This window comes from Schistocerca americana, chromosome 4 (genome assembly GCF_021461395.2).
Source record: "Schistocerca americana isolate TAMUIC-IGC-003095 chromosome 4, iqSchAmer2.1, whole genome shotgun sequence".
Classification (NCBI taxonomy): Eukaryota; Metazoa; Arthropoda; class Insecta; order Orthoptera; family Acrididae; genus Schistocerca; species Schistocerca americana.
Genome location: NC_060122.1, coordinates 377667663 through 377688194, shown reverse-complemented (window position 1 = coordinate 377688194; position 20532 = coordinate 377667663). Strand labels below are relative to the sequence as shown.

General features: G+C 42.9%; 1 protein-coding gene and 1 pseudogene across 1 annotated transcript in view; one reads left to right on the top strand and one right to left on the bottom strand.

Moving 5' to 3' along the window:
* LOC124612811 (spondin-2-like) overlaps window positions 1-20532 on the top strand; it is a gene marked incomplete at its 5' end in the record, with an annotated part of 241157 nt that overhangs the window by 105424 nt on the left and 115201 nt on the right. The gene's annotated exons all lie outside the window — the stretch shown is intronic.
* On the bottom strand, window positions 15920-16037 carry LOC124614135 (annotated as a pseudogene).

Genomic DNA, 20532 nt, shown 5'->3' with positions numbered 1-20532 from the left:
CACCACAGAACAGAGTAGAACAGAGGCTTGTGTTCCGCATTCAAACACCGACCACGCTGCTCCTGCCATGGTCACGATGAATTCTTATCGGCAGAGCCTTACTGCTCACCAAAAAGCATCGATAAGACACACCACAACAACTGAGCAACAATTGACTGCACCACACGTATCGACTAGTAGGCACAGAGTACCACAGCAGAATTGCTCTATAGTTAGGAGACGCAAAAAATAAAAAGATTTGTTTGATGTGATAGAAGAAGAAACAGGACTTAGAAGAGATAGGGGATCCTGTATTAGAATCAGAATTTAAAAGTGCTCTGGAAGACTTAAATTCAAATAAGGCACAAGGTATAGATAATATTCCATCAGAATTTCTAAAATCACGAACGACAAACCACGATGGTGTGTAGAAATGTATGAGTATGTCGACATACCATCTGGCTTTCGGAAAAATATCATCCACAAAATTCCGAAGACGGCAAGACCTGACAAGTGTGAGAATCGTCGCACAATCAGCTTAACAGCTCATGCATCCAAGTTGCTGACAAGAATAGTATACAGAAGAATGTAAAAGAAAATTGAGGATGTGCCAGCAGCTTGGCTTTAGGAAAGGTAAAGGCACCAGAGAGGCAATTCTGATGTTGCGGTTGATAACGAAAGCAAGACTACAGAAAAATCAAGACACGTTCATAGGATTTGAAGACCTGAAAAAAGCATTCGACAGTTTAAAATCGTCGAAGATGTTCGAAATTCTGAGAAAAATAGGGGTAAGCTATAGGGAGAGACAGGTAATATATAATACGTACAAGGGCCAAGAAAGTGTAATAAGAGTGGACAACCAAGAACCAAGTGCTCCGATTAAAAAGGGTGTAAGACAGGGATGAACTGTTTTATCGTGTTGAAGCTGCATGGACAGCTGTACCTGTGCACGCCATCCAAGCTCTGTTTGACTCAATGCCCAGGCGTACCAAGGCCGTTATTACGGCCAGAGGTGGTTGTTCTGGGTACTGATTTCTCAGGATCTATGCATCCAAACTGCGTGAAAATGTAACCACATGTCAGTTCTAGTATAATACATTTGTCCAATGAATACCCGTTTATCATCTGCATTTCTTCTTGGTGTAGCAATTTTAATGGCCAGTAGTGTACAATGCTGGCCGTTGAAACTGCGTCACCAGTAAGAAGAATAAATAAGGAAATTTTACGTATTGTGCGTGTACAATATACACTGAAACGCCAAAGAAAACTGGTATAGGCATGAGTATTAAAATACAGAGTTATGTATGCAGGCAGAATGTAGCGCTGCGGTCTTCAACGCCTATATCAGACAAGTGTGTGGGTCAGTTGTTAGATCGGTTACTGCTGCTACAATGGCAGATTATCAAGATTTAAGTGAGTTTGAATGTGATGTTATAGTCGGCGCAAGAGCGGTGGGACACAGCATCTCCGAGATAGCGATGAAGTGGTGATTTTCCCATACAACTACTTCATTAGTGTACCGTGAATATCAGGTATCCGGTAAAACATCAAATCTCCGACATCGCCGCGCCCAGAAAAAAATCCTGCAAGAATGGGACCAACGACGACTGAAGAGACTCGTTCAACATGACAGAAGTGCACCTCCGCAAAGTGCTGCAGATTTCAATACTGGGCCATCATCAAGTGTCAGCGTGCGAACCATTCAACGAAACATCATCCACATGGGCTTTCGGAGCCGAAGGCCCAGTCGTGTACCCTTGATGACTGGATGGCAGAAAGCTTTACGCCTCGCCTGGGCCTGTCAACGCCGACATTGTACTGTTGATGACTGGAAACATGTTGCCTGGTCGGACGAGTCTCGTTTCAAATCGTATCGACCAGATGGACGTGTGAGGGTATGCAGACACCCTCATGAAACCGTGGGCCCTGCATGTCAAGAGGGGACAGTTCAAGCTGGTAGAAACTTTGTAATGGTGTGGGGCGTGTGCTGTTGCAGTGATATGGGACCCCTGATACGTCTAGACACGACTCTGACACGTGATCACCTGCATCCATTCATGTCCATTGTGCACTCCGACCGACTTGGGCAATTCCAGCAGGACAAGGCGATAACCCACACGTCCAGAATTAAAACTCCAACACACTCTTCTGAGTTTAAACACTTCTGCTGTCTATAAAACTCTCCAGACATCAACATTATTGAACATGTCTGGGATGCCTTGCAACGTCCTGTTCAGAAGAGACCTCCACACCCTCGTGCTCTTACGGATTTATGGACAGCTCGGCAGGATTCATGGTATCAGTCCCATGCAGCACTACTGCTGACATTTGTCGAATCCATGCCACATCGTGCTGCGGCACTTCTGCTTGGTCGCGGGAGGCCCTTTACGATAATAGGCGAGTGTACCAGTTTTTTTGGCTTTATAGTGTAGTAAAAGAAACTGCTATTAAGTTTCTGTTTGATTTGCGGGTATATAGAGTGCGAAATTTGGCATATAGAGATGCGACCTCTGACAGTTTTATGATTAGACGAAACCACAAATGTGCAGCCGCAACTTTGGGTTCTTTACTTGCACTGGGAAGATGGCTCATTGGAACTACAACATACGAAATACCAGTTCACTTTATTACATTAATGACAAAAAGATTTACTTACCTTGATAAAATTCTTTGTCACAGGGATTGCTTGATAATTTACACTGAGGTGGCAAAAGTCATAAGATACCTCTTAACATCGTGTCACATCTTTGACCCGGCGTAGTGAAGGAACTCGACGTGGCATGAACTCAAGCTAGGTCAGGACAACACCGCCAGTATGTGGTCCTCCGTTATCTTGTTGGAATGTGACGTCACGGAGACGTCAATCATACAGCATAACTACCAGCCTTTGCAACGAATGCAGTCCAAATTATCGGCTGTCAGAACCAGATGAAGTAGTATTGCGTACCCAATGGCTCGCCATACCAAACCGCTAGGTGCTGGGCCTATGTGACGATGACGAATGCTAGTTGGTAACTTTCGCTCTTTTCGGAGCCTTCACATGTGGATACATTCATCGTGATGCTGTAAGAAAAACCGTGGCTGAAAATACGGCGTCCTGTTACTCCTGTGTTAGGCGCACCACTGTCTGCTATCGCGTTAAAGAAAGCCGCAACAATAGTTGCCGTGCTGATTGCCCATGGTGCTCTAGACGTTCCACTGTCTGTGTGAGGTACCTGTTTTTCTGCGAATTCCTGACACTAGGTGAGGAAGTGACTGTACAAACCCGCACGGCTATGGTAGCGTGGGGCCCTTGAGATCCAACATAGCGTTGGAGATGGCCCTCCTTAAACCATCGATTCTGTATTCGCATGACTGTCGTAGGCTCGAGACGAACACAAGAAACAATATCAGGAAGTGATAAACCGCATCGTTTATGAGCGACGGTCCTTCGTACAAGATCTTCTCAGAAGCAATCTACATTCAAATGCTTTTTCTGAACGAGAAAACCGCTGCATAATATTTCCTTGCATACAGAATGCCAATACCGTTGATCTAGTTTGTGCGATTACCTTGAAATGCTAGTCATTTGCATATCCAGTCATGCAGCATTGTCAATTTACCGTTTGCTGCATGCAGCTTTTATTGGCCACCAGTGTATTTTTATGTGCATAATAGGTGCCATAGAAAGGTCGTCTCATTTACATGTATATTTCTCGGTGCTGCAATTTTCACAAATGTTAGTCTGTTTATGCATGGAAAAGCAGTCCAACATGCTATAGGGAAAGAGAGAGACGGAGATCGGAAATAGATAACACAATATGGAATATGAAATTTGGAAGGACACAAAGAACGCAGATGTTGTTACTGGAGGGAAACTTATAGTAGGGAACTGTAAGATAATTTTAACAGTTATCACAGAATCGGGATCGGACTATCATGTGCCTGCAGAAGTATGACAAAAGGATAAATACGAGAAATATTGTTTGGGTATTGCCTTATTCAGACTTCTAGACGGCGGAAGGACTATGGACGTTTCGTCCATAGCCTGTAGTGAAGCTGTCAGCTTTTGGCGTCTACACTGCGAAAGTTACCGGTTATATTTGTCAGCTTCCTATTTCTCTTTTTTTTTGGGGGGGGGAGGGGGGGGTCATCAGTCTTCTGACTGGTTTGATGCGGCCAGCCACAAAGTTTTCTCCTGTGCCAGCCTCTTCATCTCTGAGTAGCACTTGCAACCTACGTCCTCGATTAGATGCTGGATGTATTCCAATCTCTGTCTTGCTGTAGAGGTTTTCCCCTCTACGTCTCCCTCTAGTACCATGGAAGTCATTCCCTCATGTCTTAACAGATGTCCTATCATTCTATCCCTATCCTTATCAGTGTTTTCTACATATTCCTTTCTTCTCCTATTCTCTACAGAACCTCTTGAAATCTTGTCAGTCCACCTAATTTTCAACATTCTTCTGTAGCACCACATCTCAAATGCTTCGATTCTCTTCTGTTCCGGTTTTCTCACAGTCCATGTTTCACTACCATACAATACTCTATTCCAGTCGTACATTCTCAGATATTTCTTCCTCAAATTAAGGCCTATGTCTGATACTAATAGACTTCTTTTGGTCAGCAATGTCCTTTTTTGCCAGTGCTAGACAGCTTTTGATGTCCTCCTTACTCAATCCGCCATTGGTTATTTTGCCACCTAGGTAGCATATAGTGTATATGTACCATTGATTAGTTGGCACTGGCAAGGCTAAGAGATCGTTCACGAGAGCTACTTTATAACCATCAATCCTGATGTTAAGTTTCTCGCTGCTCTCATTTCTGGCGTTTTGTGACGAGCCAGTTGCTCAGCCATCATTGACCAGACGTTTTCAATTGGTGAGAGATCTGGAGAGTATGCTGGCCAGGGCAGCAGTCGAACATCCAGAAAGGCCCATCCAGGACCTGCAACATGCGGTCGTGCATTATCCTGCTGAAATGTAGGGTTTCGCAGGTATCGAATAAAGGGTAGATCCACGGGTCGTAACACATCTGAAATGTAACGTATACTGTTCAAAGTGCCATCAATGCGAACAAGAGGTGACCGAGACGTGTAACAATGGCACCCCATACCATCACTCCGGGTGATACGCCAGTAGGGCGGTGACGAATACACGATTCCAATGTGCGTTCACCGCGATGCCTCCAAACACGGATGCAACCATCATGATGCTGTAAACAGAACCTGGATTCATCCGAAAAAATGACGTTTTGCCATTCGTGCACGCAGGTTCGTCATTGAGTACACCATCGCAGGTGCTCCTGTCTGTGATGCAGCATCAAGGGTAACCGCAGCCACGGTCTCCGAGCTGATAGTTCATGCTGCTGTAAACGTCATCGAACTGTTGGTGCAGATGGTTGTGGTCTTACAAAAGTCCCCATCTGTTGACTCAGGGATCGAGACGTGGCTGCACGATCCGTTACAGCCATGTGGATAAGATGCCTGTCATCTCGACTGCTAGTGATATGAGGCCGTTGGGATCCATCATGGCATTCCGTATTACCCTCCTGAATTCACCGATTCCATATTCTGCTAACAGTCATTGGATCTCGACCAACGCGAAAAGCAATGTCGCGATACGATAAACGGCAATCGCGATAGGCTACACTCCGACCTTTATCAAAGTGGGAAACGTGATGGTACGCATTTCTCCTCCTTACACGAGGCATCACAACAACGTTTCACCAGGCAACGCCGGTCAACTGCTGTTTGTGTATGAGAAATCGGTTGGAAACTTCCCTTATGTCAGCACGTTGTAGGTGTCGCCACCGGCTCCAACCTTGTGTGAATGCTCTGAAAAGCTAATCATTTGCAGACCACAGCATCTTCTTCCTGTCGGTTAAATTTCGCGTCTGTAGCACGCCATCTTCGTGGTGTAGCAATTTTAATGGCAAATAGTGTATATGTACGATTGATTAGTTGGCACTGGCAAGGCTAAGAGTTCGTTCACGAGAGCTAACTTCTGCCTGCGGTGTACGTTATGGAGGCTTCACAAGAGTGAAGAATGGCCCAGGCCCGAGTGGCGGGTGCACTGGTGTGGTTAAAAATACGCGCGGACCACCGCGTTCGCTGACCTCCGTCAAGAGCGGCCGTCACGGCGCGGCGGTGGTGTGATGCGACGTGATGAGGCGCCGACGACCCCTGTCGGCAGGCTCTGCTCTCTCGGCGCCAGGCGGGCGCCCCTCGCGAAAGCGGCGGCGGCTGCGGCGCCCAGTGGCTTATCAACACGCCGCGCTGTTCCGGGTGCTGACGTACCACCGCTCCACCACCCACTCCAACACTGAAAGACAACACGGAGAATGCGGAAGTTTTGCTCTCGCAGAAAGTCAGTAAACGGATGAAAGTCGTATATTCAATCACACACCCATTCCTCCAGACGTGAGACATTCAGATCGGTGTTAAACGTTTTGTGTCATTACCATAGCAACCAGAAGACCGATTTAGTTCGTGCTGTGTGCTGTCGTCCAGTAGAAAGTGAACTACAGCGATTGGGAAAAGTGTATCTGTTAATCAAGGTACGAAGATGGCTGATAGGTGAATTGGTAGAGCGTCAGATCGTTGTATCGATGGTCCCGAGTTTGAAACCCACAAGTGGTGATTTTTTTAACTGTTTACCCTTGAAACTGTTATATGGGAGAACATTTTTCTGACATGTAAAAGGACGTTTCGGAGTTTGTAGCAATGGTCTTTTGACCGTCTGCTTTCACTTTGTCAGTCGAAAGTAGCAAACGTATGGTACTAACGAAGAGACAGCTGACTGCCGAAAGAACATTGCCGCAAACTCTGAAACATCCTTCTACACAATCAGATTTTCACTCTGCAGCGGAGTGTGCGCTGATATGAAACTTCCTGGCAGATTAAAACTGTGTGCCGGACCGAGACTCGAACGCGGGACCTTTGCCTATCGCGGAAAAGTGCTCTACCAACTGAGCTACCCAAGCACGACTCACGCCCCGTCCCCACAGCTTTACTTCTGCCAGTACCTCGTCTCCTACCTTCCAAACTTTACAGAAGCTCTCCTGCGAACCTAGCAGAACTAGCACTCCTGAAAGAAAGGATACTGCGGAGACATGGCTTAGCCACAGCCTGGGGGGATGTTTCCAGAATGAGATTTTCACTCTGCAGCGGAGTGTGCGCTGATATGAAACTTCCTAGCAGATTAAAACTATGTACCGGACTGAGACTCGAACTCGGGACCTTCGCAGGAGAGCTTCTGTAAAGTTTGGAAAGTAGGAGACGAGGTACTGGCAGACGTAAAGCTATGGGAACGGGGCGTGAGTCGTGCTTGAGTAGCTCAGTTGGTAGAGCACTTGCCAGCGAAAGGCAAAGGTCCCGAGTTCGAGTCTCGGTCCGGCACACAGTTTGAAACGCCCCGTTCGAACAATTATACAAGAATGTGCTTAAACTGACACACAATATTTTCAGCGCAACGCAATCTGACTTTCAATAATCCCTACAAAAGAATGGCCCTGACTAACATTAACCTATACATTTCACAAATCACTTACCTCACAAAAATCTTCGTTACTCGAACTACTGCAATACAACGAGCGCCACTACTGCCAGCTAAATAAAAGATTCAAACTACGGAAGGCACTAACTACTGATAGGCATAGTTAGCAAATGAAAGATTTTAATAGAGAACAAACAATGTATTTACCTTAATAGTCATAATATATATAGCAGTTCATGACATCCAGTCTTACAAATTTCAAAACTCCGCCAATTCTCTCCCTACATCCACCACTGCTGGCGGCTCACTTCCAAATGCGCAACGCTACGCGCTGTTAACAGCCAATAGTCCAACACTACAATGGCAGACAACAATGCAAACTAGCCACAGACTGCACACAGCACAGCCAGTGATTTTCATACAGAGCGCTACGTAACGGTTGCCAATAAGAAAACATAAACAGCCTACTTACAAGTTTTAATCTGCCGGGAAGTTGCATCCTTTTACATGTCAGAAAAATGTTCTCCCCCATAACAATTTCACGCCTAAACAGTTTTATGCGGTTTCGAAGTTGGGACCTTAGGTACAACAATATGTCTCTACACCAAATCACCTACGAACAGTCTGCATAACTCGATGTAACACGTACGCTTTCCCCATTCTCTGTAGTTCTGGTGTTTCTTTCAGTTACCGTTTACGCATGCTCTATTGGAGGCCGACCGGGATGGCCGAGCGGTTCTAGGCACCACAGTCTGGAACCGCGCGCCCGCTACGGTCGCAGGTTCGAATCCTGCCTCGGACATGGATGTGTGTGATGTCTTTAGGTTAGTTAGGTTTAAGTAGTTATGAGTTCTAGGGGACTGATGACCTCAGAAGTTAAGTCCCATAGTGCTCAGAGCCATTTGAGCAATCTATTGGACGAAAGCACACAGCATGAACTAAATTGGTGTTTTGGTTCATACCATAACGACGCACGATGTTTGGGACTGATCTGCGTGTCTGGGGGTTTGGGTGTTAGTGACTACACTGGGCTGGTCACTGTGGCCGAGCGGTTCTAGGGGCTTCAGTCCGGAACCGCGCTGATGCTACGGTCGCAGGTTCGAATCCTGCCTCGGGGATGGATGTTACGTTTATGTAGTTCTTAGTCTAGGGGAGTGATGACCTCAGATTCTAAGTCCCACAGTGCTTAGAGACATTTGAACTTTGACTACACTGCCTTGAACCGGATGATGAAAAACAGAAGGCCGAAATAGTGATTTCAGTCTTCCGAAACTGTAGAGTAGAAGTGGAAAAGCGCTAAATTTCACATTTGTCAGGAGAACCAAAAACATTGTATCTCTTTTTCTACATAACTTATTTGTATCCAAAAGCTTGCGAAAGTGTTCCGACACCACGGAATTGTGCTACATACCTTATCATTGCAACATATAAAAAGACAAATTAGAAAGTATATACTTCATTAAAAATCTTCTAGAAAGCCATACGAGGAAACCGTCAGAGTGTAAGTAGGAATAAGACAGTTTTTATTCCAAGTGCCATTAATACAGAGGCACGACGTTTTATTTGCGATAACACACGTGCAGAAACAAAACAGTAATATTCATCATTTGGACTTGGTGCTCTTCTATTTCCAATACTTCGAGTTAAAAAGTGCTGGATATATGGTCTGCCTGTTATGCAAAGCACTGTTCTCTCATGCGACCCAAATGTGTATCAGCACCTCTGTGGCATCATCAAGGGTTTTTCTTATTAAAGTCCGTGAAATGCGAACATATTTTAAGTGATAACTAACCTACGAAAATTGGGCCTAACAGCAGTTTTTGTTTGTTTTTGTCGTTAACTTTATTTTGCATTATAGGCTTATGTAGGAACATTTACACATTATCATGTATTGTTAGCTGGATTCAGATGACAAGCTACCAGTAGATGATAATGTACAAATGGCCCTACACAAGCGTATAAAGTAAAGCTAAGTTAGTGACAGAAACAAACAAAAACTGTTCTTTAGGTCTAGTTTTCGTAGGTTGGTTATCACTTAGAATATTATATTATTCTGAAATACCAGATACGCCAAGATCGCTTGTAAATCTTTTTGTTGATTACCGGTTTCGACAGATATGTGCTGTCTTCATCGGGTCTTGTAAGACAATGACAGATCTTTACAAATTTGTGCCATTCACACAGCTGAAAAAATAAAATTCATGACAAATATAAAAATTGCACCAAAATACGTAAAAACACAAATAGGTAAAACAAAGCGAGTAAATAAATTTAAATATCTTGGAGAAACTATACAACAGAATGGACTAGAAAAATCTGCAATAGATGTAAGAATTAACAAAATGAAAAGAGCATATGGTTTGACCAAAAATATTAACAACAAGAAATGTGTATCTAGAAAAACAAAATTAAAACACTACACCACAGTGGTACGACCAGATTGTTTATATGGATCTGAATGCCTAACGATGAACTATAAGATGGACAAACTAGAGGTACTGGAAAGAAGGATTATTTGAAAAATAATGGGTGCAATGAAAACTGCAGATGGTTGGAAAATAAGAAGTAATGATGATATCTACAAAAGTATAGAGAAAATATCTGAAGTAATGGCCGAACGAAGACTAACCTTTTTTGAACATGTCTACCCAATGGATGGAAATAGACTAACAAAACAAATACTCCTATATTTCTGGAAGAAGAAATCGACAGTAGCCTGGATTACAGAAGTAAGAAAAGATCTTGAAAGAAACAACATCAAAGAATCAGAAATAGCAGAAAGAAACCGTTTTAAAAACAAAATACTAAATTTGGAAGGCTTTCAAAGCAGAAGAAATAAAAAATCGGGAACAACATGGACAGAAGAAAGGGAGACTTCATGGGGAGAAAATGAGGGAATACAGGAAAAATAGGAAACAATAACAAAGGAAGAAGAGGAACTGAAGTTCTGAAGTTGTTAATGTGATCCTAGTTGGTCAATGCGATTGTAAAACAAAAAAAAACAAAAACAAAAAAAGTACCAATGAACATCAACACGTCAAACACAAAATACCAGAAATGTAAAACATACACCATTTTCCTGGCTATGTGTTATTGTAAAACAGTATCACTATGTGACTTGCAAATTCGTAAAGATCGTGAACTTCTTTTAATGTGTTACAAAATCCGATGATGAGAGCGCCGGTCTGTCAAAACCAGTAATAAATAAATAATTTTACAAGCGATCTTGGTATATCTGATATTTCAGAATAATATAACAAATCGCCCCCAGCATCTATCTGACACTATGTCAAAGATATATAACAGTTAAAAGGTGTTCAAATTCCGCAGATTTCAATAAAGCAGGACCATTGATGATGGCAGAGAGGTGATGAAATATATTTGGATCACATGAAAAAACAGTACTTTGCATAACCGGTGGACCAAATACCCAGCAATTTTACGCCAGTAATGTTTTAACAATTAGAAGGGCAGTCAACAAAAACTGTTTCTCATACCTTTTAAATTATTGCAATAGAATAACAGTATTAAATTTTAAAAAAATCATTCAGTGTTAACTTCTGTTTCTTAGACAACTCCATTCTTGGAATCAGATGTCGCAAAGCAAAATCCCTCTGCAGATGAGGGAGAAATGACAACATCGTCAACAGGTTTCTCTGTCTTGCAACTTATGAAAATGACTGGTCTTTCAAATGAAGTGCGGCGGGGCATACGTCTTCCATGGTCTTTCTTCTTTTGAATACATTGACATTTCTCCAATATTCGATAGGTATTTGCCATGGATAAGTATGAGACACTTTGGTGTTACTGCAGTAACAATAATGTTTCAGCGGCATCTTTAAAATAAAAGACGTGTGTTCTATGCATTGAAAGTATGTGGAATGGGTTCATAGCCTTAGTTGACGGAACTCCTGGGGAAAGAAACGCTCAGCACAAAGACCATGTACCTTCTTGTAATGAATGTTTGAAACATTTTCTCCATGATTGGACACTTGGAAAAAGTCAAGAAAGTCTAGGGACATGAAACAGAGTACGAAGAACTCAATAGCACCGAAAATGTGTTGTTGTTTTTTTTTTTTTTTTTTTTTTTTTTTTTTTTTTTTTTTTTTTTTTTTTTTTTGAAAGAATGGCACTTTGAACGGTTTTCATTTCCACTCTTCAGTTGTTGGGACGTCCGCCATACGGCCCGACAACCATAGTGATGGTCTGGGGTCCATAGCAGGACCCCTCTTGTTTTAATACGCGGCACCCTTACAGCACAGCGGTACGTCGACAACATCCTACGTCCCATATTCTTGCCCTTCATGGCTATCCATCCTGGGCATACCTTTCAGCAAGACAATGCCTGTCCGCGCACGAAGAGAGTTTCTATTGCTTGTCTTCGGGCGTGTCAAACCCTATCTTGGCCAGCAGGGTCGCCGGATCTCTCACCAACTGAGAACGTTTGGAGCAGCTCGGGATTTTGACGATCTAATGCGCCAAATGGACAGAATTTGGCACGATATCCTTCAAGGCGACATCCAACCGCTGTATCAGTAAATAAAAACCCGAATAACTGCTTGTGTAAGGGCCAGAGGTGGAGCAACGCGTTATTGACTTGCTCAATTTGTGGAGAAGCCATTTCTCTCGAATAAATCATCCAGTTTTTATGAAATTGTAATCATTTGTTTATTCGTAGATGTGCGTCACATCTATCGTTTTCCGTCTCTCTCGGATAATTCCTTTGTGGTGTGTGTATTTAGGAGTAACCTTCCCCACTTATCTGAAGTAGCAAGATGGCATAAAACTTATCTTTAGGAAAAGCTGAGACTTACTAGAAGGAAATGTAATTAATTTACGAAATAGGATGACGTGCGAAACACTTGTCTGACCAATCCTTGAGGATTGGTCACTGTAACACCCCAAAAATAGAACCCATAATGACCACCCTTTTGTGATGGCAGCTACTGACGACAAAATTTACGCTCTTGTCAGTTTGATTAACAGGGATATTATATAACTACTAATGATTATCATAAGGAAAGGACTGAATGAAAGAATACCATATGATGCAAAACAGAAACTTTAGATAAAAAATTCAAAAATTATTTTTTACGAAGGTTAAACCCCAGACCACAAGTCGACCAAAGATAACATTTATCCTAGAAGAGAGTTGTAGCCGCATCGAGCTGTAAGTTCGCTGTGACTACAATGTAACTCGGCAATGGAGATGTTAACTTCACTTCTCCCTTGTATTCTGCAACAGTAGTACGCATGTTAAGCGCTGCTAGATTGTTTTAAATCTGACTTGAAGTTTAAAGTTTTACGATACAGCCTGGAAATATTAGTCAGAAGTCGGACTAAAGTAGGATCATCTTTACCGTTAGATTTTGATGTATGTGACTGATTTGTGATGGGCCTTACCCTTTGTGGTACTTAATAGTCACGAACATCAAAGGACACAGACTGATCGCCGGCATCGACTCGATTATTAGACTTGAGTAGGCCACAACTAAACGCATTCACGAAGAGATTAAAATTTCGCCGTATTTTCAGAAGTTATCGTCAAAGTCAGGATTACTGATGTTAACAGACATAATTCCCTAAATGACTTATCGGTGTGTGTGCTCGGCGTAGGGTCAGGCAATAATTACGAAGAATAATAAACCTTAGTTCAACTTTAATTCTTCGTGCCACCTACATCATTTCATGGACATTTCAAGTGTATTCGTGAAATTAAGTGATTATTCTGATAACACAATAGTACCAAGTGAATTAGTGATAATTTAAATGTGAACAACAATAACTTTACACCAAAATTACGACGCATTCTGAACATTGCTCAAGGGTATGTTATCTTTGGAGTTACGTCGTGCAGTTGTTGAATACGAGACGTAGCGACGACTTCACGACGGAATAATAATTAACAACTTAATATCCTCGATAAATTCATAATGTGACCCCGGCTTGGGTGATGGAATGATGATTCAAGACACCATTTGTTAACGTTTGATTAACCATTCTCAAACAGGCCATATGAACTATAGTCAGCAAGTTCGCGTAAACTGAAGGGTCTGTCGCGAACACGCAACGGACTTTTGGTTATTTCAGGTCAATGGAGGCGTCGCGTTATCGAGTGGTACAGTCAGTACATTTATGAGTGAAGAAAATCGACAGACAACGAACACAATTGCTTTCATTACAAGCAAGGGCGGCGCACACACTCCGACGTGCTGCTCCATAGAGACAGTGATATCATTTTCGAGGTACAGTATCTGAAAGTAACCAAACCACGCGAGGAGTTTCTTTTTTTTTCTAATAGTTACAGATTGGCTTTGTCGTGATCGACGGACGCCATTCCACGTCACCTCGACTGGGACACCCATCACCATCGAGCCGAGAGTGGACAGCGCCACATCACCACTCTGGAACCATTAGCACTTGGCGTTAATATAAATGGCGGAGAAAATCTAGCAAAGAGTGTCACGTTTCGTCATGGGTTCGTTTAGCAAGAGCGAGCTTTGGGGAGAATATTGGCAAATTCTGCAAGAGAGATGTTGTACGTCCCGAAGTGCTTCTTGGAAGCGGAGCGTACCTTCCAAGAAGAGTCGGGCAACATACTGCTTCCTCCCACTTACGTCTGGTGAGATGACAACCATTAAAAACATTTGCAAATGAAGCATTGAGGTGGCTGGGGGGGGGGGGGGGGGCTGGTAATGGTAGCAGAAGAGCCCTCCGTCACAAAGGCTAAGGTATGGTATTGATTTAGATGCAGATGATATCCGGCACCAAATGAGAAGGGATCATTCACCAAAAATCCCCATGGGCGATACAGTATGCGAAATAACACAGATAACACTGTATACTTTGTTTGATAGTTATCTGCTTTTGTGATGAATGTAGAAATGTGGCTGGAGTCCGGTGATTACAGACTTATGCATGCTAGTCCATTCTTGGCGAAAATGGAGTTTTCAAAATATTCATTTCAGGGAAAGCATTACGGAGAAATTAATTACTGAACATCACATGGCCTGATATTTATTGGAAAATGACGGAAACGAATTTCAAAATGTCAGATTGGAAGGTGATTCTATTTTGAACTTTCAAGACAGGTATCACAAATGATCATATTTTTGTCGAGAATGTCCTACGGCATTTTGTGTGGATTCGATCATGTAATCACTCACGTACTGAATGTTTCTGACTTTTTGTTTTGTAATATAATGAGTTCTCAAGATTTCTGTTTTTGGTAACCTTTTCAGTTTCCAAGTAAAATCTAGCGCTCTTACATTAAAAAAAAAAAATGTTGTTGAGGCATTACCACAAAAGAATTTATTTGCATGATTTGACCATCGTACTGGTAGCTCATTTGTTTTCACTCTGTGGTCAGGCGTATGTTGACTAAGAAATTTTAGGTTGATGATCTGGAAAAGCGGGACCTGACTTTCCTCGGCTCGATTTTTTGTATAAATTTAATGCAATGAGAAAAAGGAAACTTTGTGACACTTTATTAAGATCCTGGCCAAATGTTAATTATGTCTTTACTCTCGAATTCTTTCTCGTAGAATCACTTATGAAAATTCAGCTATACTCTCAAAATGATAAAATGTGAAAAAAAGAGCTTACGTCTCACATTAGGCCTATCTATCAGAGAGGCTTACAAAAACGCTGCATCCAAACGTGCACGCATTCCATGTCCGTTAGCCTATTTACGAGCAACGTGCGTCATTTATTAAAACAAACCCAGTAGCAATTTCTGTGAAACTCGTTTCATAAACCGGCCTTAACGTGGCGCCAACGCTGAATTTACATCGCTAAGTGTCGTAAGTAACTGGTCATCATAAATCTGTCAGTCACGGTCTCGCTTGGGCCTCGTCTTAATGAGAACTCGACCCACGGGACTTTTTATTCAAGGGAAGTGAAGCAATGTCAGTAAAACTATCAACTTTCAACCTTAAGAGCGAAAGAAGCACAGAGAAATACGTATACAATAGGCAACTATTTGTAATATATGGATAACTCTTTGTAATATTTTTTCGTAGTACTCGCTTTGGAAATAATAGTTATCTGTCGAGAACTGAAATTCACATATCGAATCTGTCAGTGAGTGTAATTCATATAGCCAGAATGAACAGACTTCTTCACACATGCAACATCGAAATTTTACTACCTCTCATTTACATACAATAGGCTCGAAGGCCTTCGTACAGTCAGTGCAGATACTGAAGCAATGTCACCGTTTAGGAGGCTTAGCTTTACATCCTGTAAAACTAAAAACTTAACTCCTCCCGCACAGGCCATGAAGGCCCAAAGGTACCGACTGGCCGCCGTGTCATTCTCAGCCCACAGGCGTCACTGGATGCGGATATGGAGGGGCATGTGGTCAGCGCACCCCTCTCCCGGCCGTATGTCAGCTTCCGAGACCGGAGCGCTACTTTTCAATCAAGTAGCTCCTCAGTTCGCCCCACAAGGGCTGAGTGCACCCCGCTTGCCAACAGCGCTCGGCAGACCGGATGGTCACCCATCCAAGAGCTAGCCCAGCCCGACAGCGCCTACCTTCGGTGATCTGACGGGAACCGGTGTTACCACTGCGGCAAGGCCGTTGGCTTTTACAACCTGTGGTTTAAGATAAATATTAGTTTCGTTAGTTTCTTCAAATGAAACGGGGAGCATTTTTAATTTACCCAAGGTAGCTACATTATGACACTAGAAACTACCTTGCGGTCGCATAGGACCCCCCCCCCCCTCCCCCCTGTGTCCAAGTGTCGTTATGTTAGAATAAAAACTCGAATTTCCGAAAATCTGCACCATCTTTACCGTCAAAACGTATCCGGCTTCTGGGATCAAAGGGCAAGCTCGAAAGTATAACAGTAACTTTTTCGAAGGTACTTGTGTATCAGTATTATTGAATTATTTGTTTTGATATGCATCTGTTCATTGCCGGAATGGCACGTCTCATGTGTTGATTTAAAATAATTTTATCTGAATTCCATTCCGACTTTACTAAAATAGTTAACAACTGTAAGTAATGGCGTCAGTGATTGCGTTCTGTTAGTTCTTTCTCTTTCCTGGTGGCTGTTTTGTACGTAAATTTCTGTGTATTTTAGTTGGTATGTGGCGAGCCATGCTGAGCGCAATGGCCAAGAACGGTGATTTGGTATTCTGGACCAACCCACCTCGTCTTTCCGAGGAAATCGCTAGTGGATGAGAAGAGTTAACCGCTGACGGCCATTGTCAGTGCGGGCGTCTGCGAGTCACTTTCATGCTGTTCTTCACATAACGCGCCATGTGTGGTGTGGGATCCAGGACTACATTCGCAGAAATCGTATAACGTAGCGTGACAAGCACATGCACTCGTGGAGAGTCTCAGTTTTTACAAGCAGTGCCGTCTGGCCAAAACACGCTTCAAAGAAACCTTGTTTTGCCCCTTCCGAGAAAGCTGGCAGAGAAGATTCAGACAGATAAAGATCTCAGTATTTCCTGAGAAGTGAGACCTGCACTGCGAGCAGAGATTCTTCTCGCTTTGTAATGTGATGAGCCGACTTCTTGCGTCGCGGGGTAGCCGCGCGGTCTTAGGCACCTTGTTACGGTCCGCATGACTCCCACCCGTCGGAGGTTAGAGTCATCCCTCGGGCATGTGTGTGTGTGCGTGTGTGTTGTCCTCAGCGTAAGTTTATTTGAGTTAGATTAAATAGTGCGCAAGCGTAGGGACCGATGACCTCAGCAGTTTGGTCCCATAAGACCTTACAACAAACTTCCAAAATTTCCGACTTCGTGGTACCATTTTTCTTGGGGTTAATAACCTCTTACCTGAAGTTTAAGAGAGAATAGCAGAATAGGAGAAGTCAGGATGCCAGTTTCCGAGAAATGCAACGAAGGCATTGACTGAAGCAGCAAGCATAGCTGAGGAGTGGAGAGTGATTCAGAATTGTTTAAAAACTGTGTGATTGGCGTGTAAGGATTGGTTAGTGTTGTAAAGCTTTCGTTACGAGGAGAGAAAACTGCTAAGAAAAATATAATTGGCTAGGACTTCGAACAGCACTTTTTCATTGGCACTTGGGAATTTTAGAGAGATGAAAGAAATATGTGTCGGGCGAGAACGCACTTCAGCTTTAAAGAGCTTTAGGAGTCTTCACATACAATGTTCGGAGGCATTACTTTTTAACACGCCCTCGTAGGTACGCGTCTGAGTTTATTCTAGTATATCCTATGAATACACATATGGAATTTTGTGTGTACTTGCATACCACAATACACACTTATTTCAGAGTTTTTACTCTCCATGTAGTTTGGAGTTAGTTTTTAAACTCACCTACGTCGTTTCGACATGAAACATCTGCAGATTAGAATTTTTTTATCCTGTGACGAAGGACGTACGTTTTGCTGATAGTTGGACAGCTTACCCTTGTGACTGATACAATCAGATCTGAGGGTAGTACGTGTTGTACCGAAACTCGTCAGAAAAAACAGTAGTGCTATTAAGACGGACATTGAAGAATCTCTCTTACCGGATGACTGAAGATTTTCGCCGGCCGGAGTGGCCGAGCGGTTAAAGGCGCTACAGTCTGGAACCGCACGACCACTACGGTCGCAGGTTCGAATCCTGCCTCGGGCATGGATGTGTGTGATGTCCTTAGGTTAGTTAGGTTTAAGTAGTTCTAAGTTCTAGGGGACTTATGACCACAGCAGTTGAGTCCCATAGTGCTCAGAGCCATTTGAACCATTTTTTTTTTGAAGATTTTCTACGGGGACAGTACGACAATCTCTGCACATTTCTTTCTTAAAAATAAGAAAGAGACGTCACTGATTTTCGTACAGGTATTTAAACTGAATGGAAACAAAAGGTAGAAATCTTCTTTGGTTACCGATAAATTACGGGTCCCAAAAAAGTATAATTATAGATTTACATTCAAAATTTTCGTGATCATGCAAATTATAAAATAATATCGACTGAACTACCTTTGAGATGTATGAAGGTTTAGTGGGACCCTCTGAGACAGGAAAAAAAAGTCGTATGACATTTTTGGCTGGGATATTCAACGGAGTGGATTCAACTGCCTGTCGGAAAGGTTCTTTCTGTCCCATTTCCTTGTTGCTATGGCAGAGTTGTAATGTATAGGTAGTGTAAGGATGCATGTAGTGTTATGTCTGTATTCGTATTTCCACTATTGTAGATAGTTCCCTCTCTCTCTCTCTCTCTCTCTCTCTCTCTCTCTCTCACACACACACACACACACACACATATATATATATATATATATATATATATATATATATATATTTCGAAATGTGGTGCTACAGAAGAATGCTGAAGATTAGATGGGTAGATCACATAACTAATGACGAGGTATTGAATAGAATTGGGGAGAAGAGGAGTATGTGGCACAACTTGACAAAAAGAAGGGACCGGTTAGTAGTACATGTTCTGAGGCATCAAGGGATCACAAATTTAGCATTGGAGGGCAGCGTGGAGGGTAAAAATCGTAGAGGGAGACCAAGAGATGAGTACACTAAGCAGATTCAGAAGGATGTAGATTGCAGTAAGTACTGGGAGATGAAGAAGCTTGCACAGGATAGGGTAGCATAGAGAGCTGCATCAAACCAGTCTCAGGACTGAAGACCACAACAACAACAAAATATATAAATCGAATAACTTTCGAGTATTTAGGTACGACTTTTCATGTATTCACTGTATAGTCTATGAACACTCATATTGGTGGCGATAATGAGGAAGAAGAGGAGGAGGAGGAGGAGAAGGAGGCAGAGGGTAGAAACCTGCTGCCCGGACACAGCCTACTCCTCCCAAATAGCACCAAATGCGCCACCAAACTTAACCTCCCCTGTCCTACAGTTGGATCACCATCAACAGTGTCAATACCCTCGCTTCATGAGACACTGTAGAGAGGTTTGGAATTTATTTCAGTTTACTTGCTCAGAGACAGGTGATCTGGAACATCTTGCCACCACCTCCCTTCCCACTGCTGCCCAAATACCCGCAGTGAAAACGTGGTCCACTGCCACGATTCCAACCCACTTATAGGTTGCACACAGGATACAGTGGCCGAAGTGCAGTGACCAGTTTTCGTCCAATGAGCTGGGCGAGTTCATCTGTTTGTTCAGAAGGGGAGGCCGACAAGCGTTTACCACCTTCCAGCCGGTGTTTCTCAAAAAGTTTTACAGAAACTATTGTGTAAAAAAATTCAGTTTTGGTTTATTTGTAGCTTTATATGTCAGGTTCATTATGATGTGCCCATCATTTCGTTAATGGTCGTAATTATTGAGATATTTATGTGGAAGTAATACAAGGCGCGGAATTCGAAAAAGTTTGCAATGTAAAATAGGGGTCGCTATGATTTTGCGTCTGGTGCATATTACATAGCCGGCCGAGCGGTTCTAGGCGCTTCATTCTGGAACCGCGCGACCGCTACGGTCGCAGGTTCGAATCCTGCCTTGGGCTTGGATGTGTGTGATGTCCTTAGGTTAGTTAGGTTTACGTGGTTCTAAGTTCTAAGGGACTGATAACCTCCGCTGTTAAGTCCCATAGTGCTCAGAGACATATTACATAATATGTCACTGGTGATGAAATTTGCCGACCGGAGTGGCCGAGCGGTTCTAGGCGCTACAGGCTGGAACCGCGCGACCGCTACGGTCGCAGGTTCGAATCCTGCCTCGGGCATGGATGTGTGTGATGTCCTTAGGTTAGTTAGGTTTAAGTAGTTCTAAGTTCTAGAGGACTGATGACCTCATAAGTTAAGTCACATAGTGCTCAGAGCCATTTGAACCATTTATTTTGATGAAATATAGCAAGCACATTGAATTGTTCTTTAGACTTGGGTGGAGGTCTCTACATGTCACCAGTGCCGAGAAAATTGATCCGATGTAACACATTCTTTTGCGATCGCACCGCTCCAGCGATAAAGCCAGAGTGAAATATGTACAACATCCCTCCTATTTTATAAATGGTTTGAAATATCCAAATGAGATTTTGGCAAATGATAGCACACAAAGATGAGAGTATTTTGCCGTATTGTTATTATCTAAAACTTTATTGTCTACTGTGATATTCCACTAACTACAGACTTCTCCGATAAAAGAATGTAAT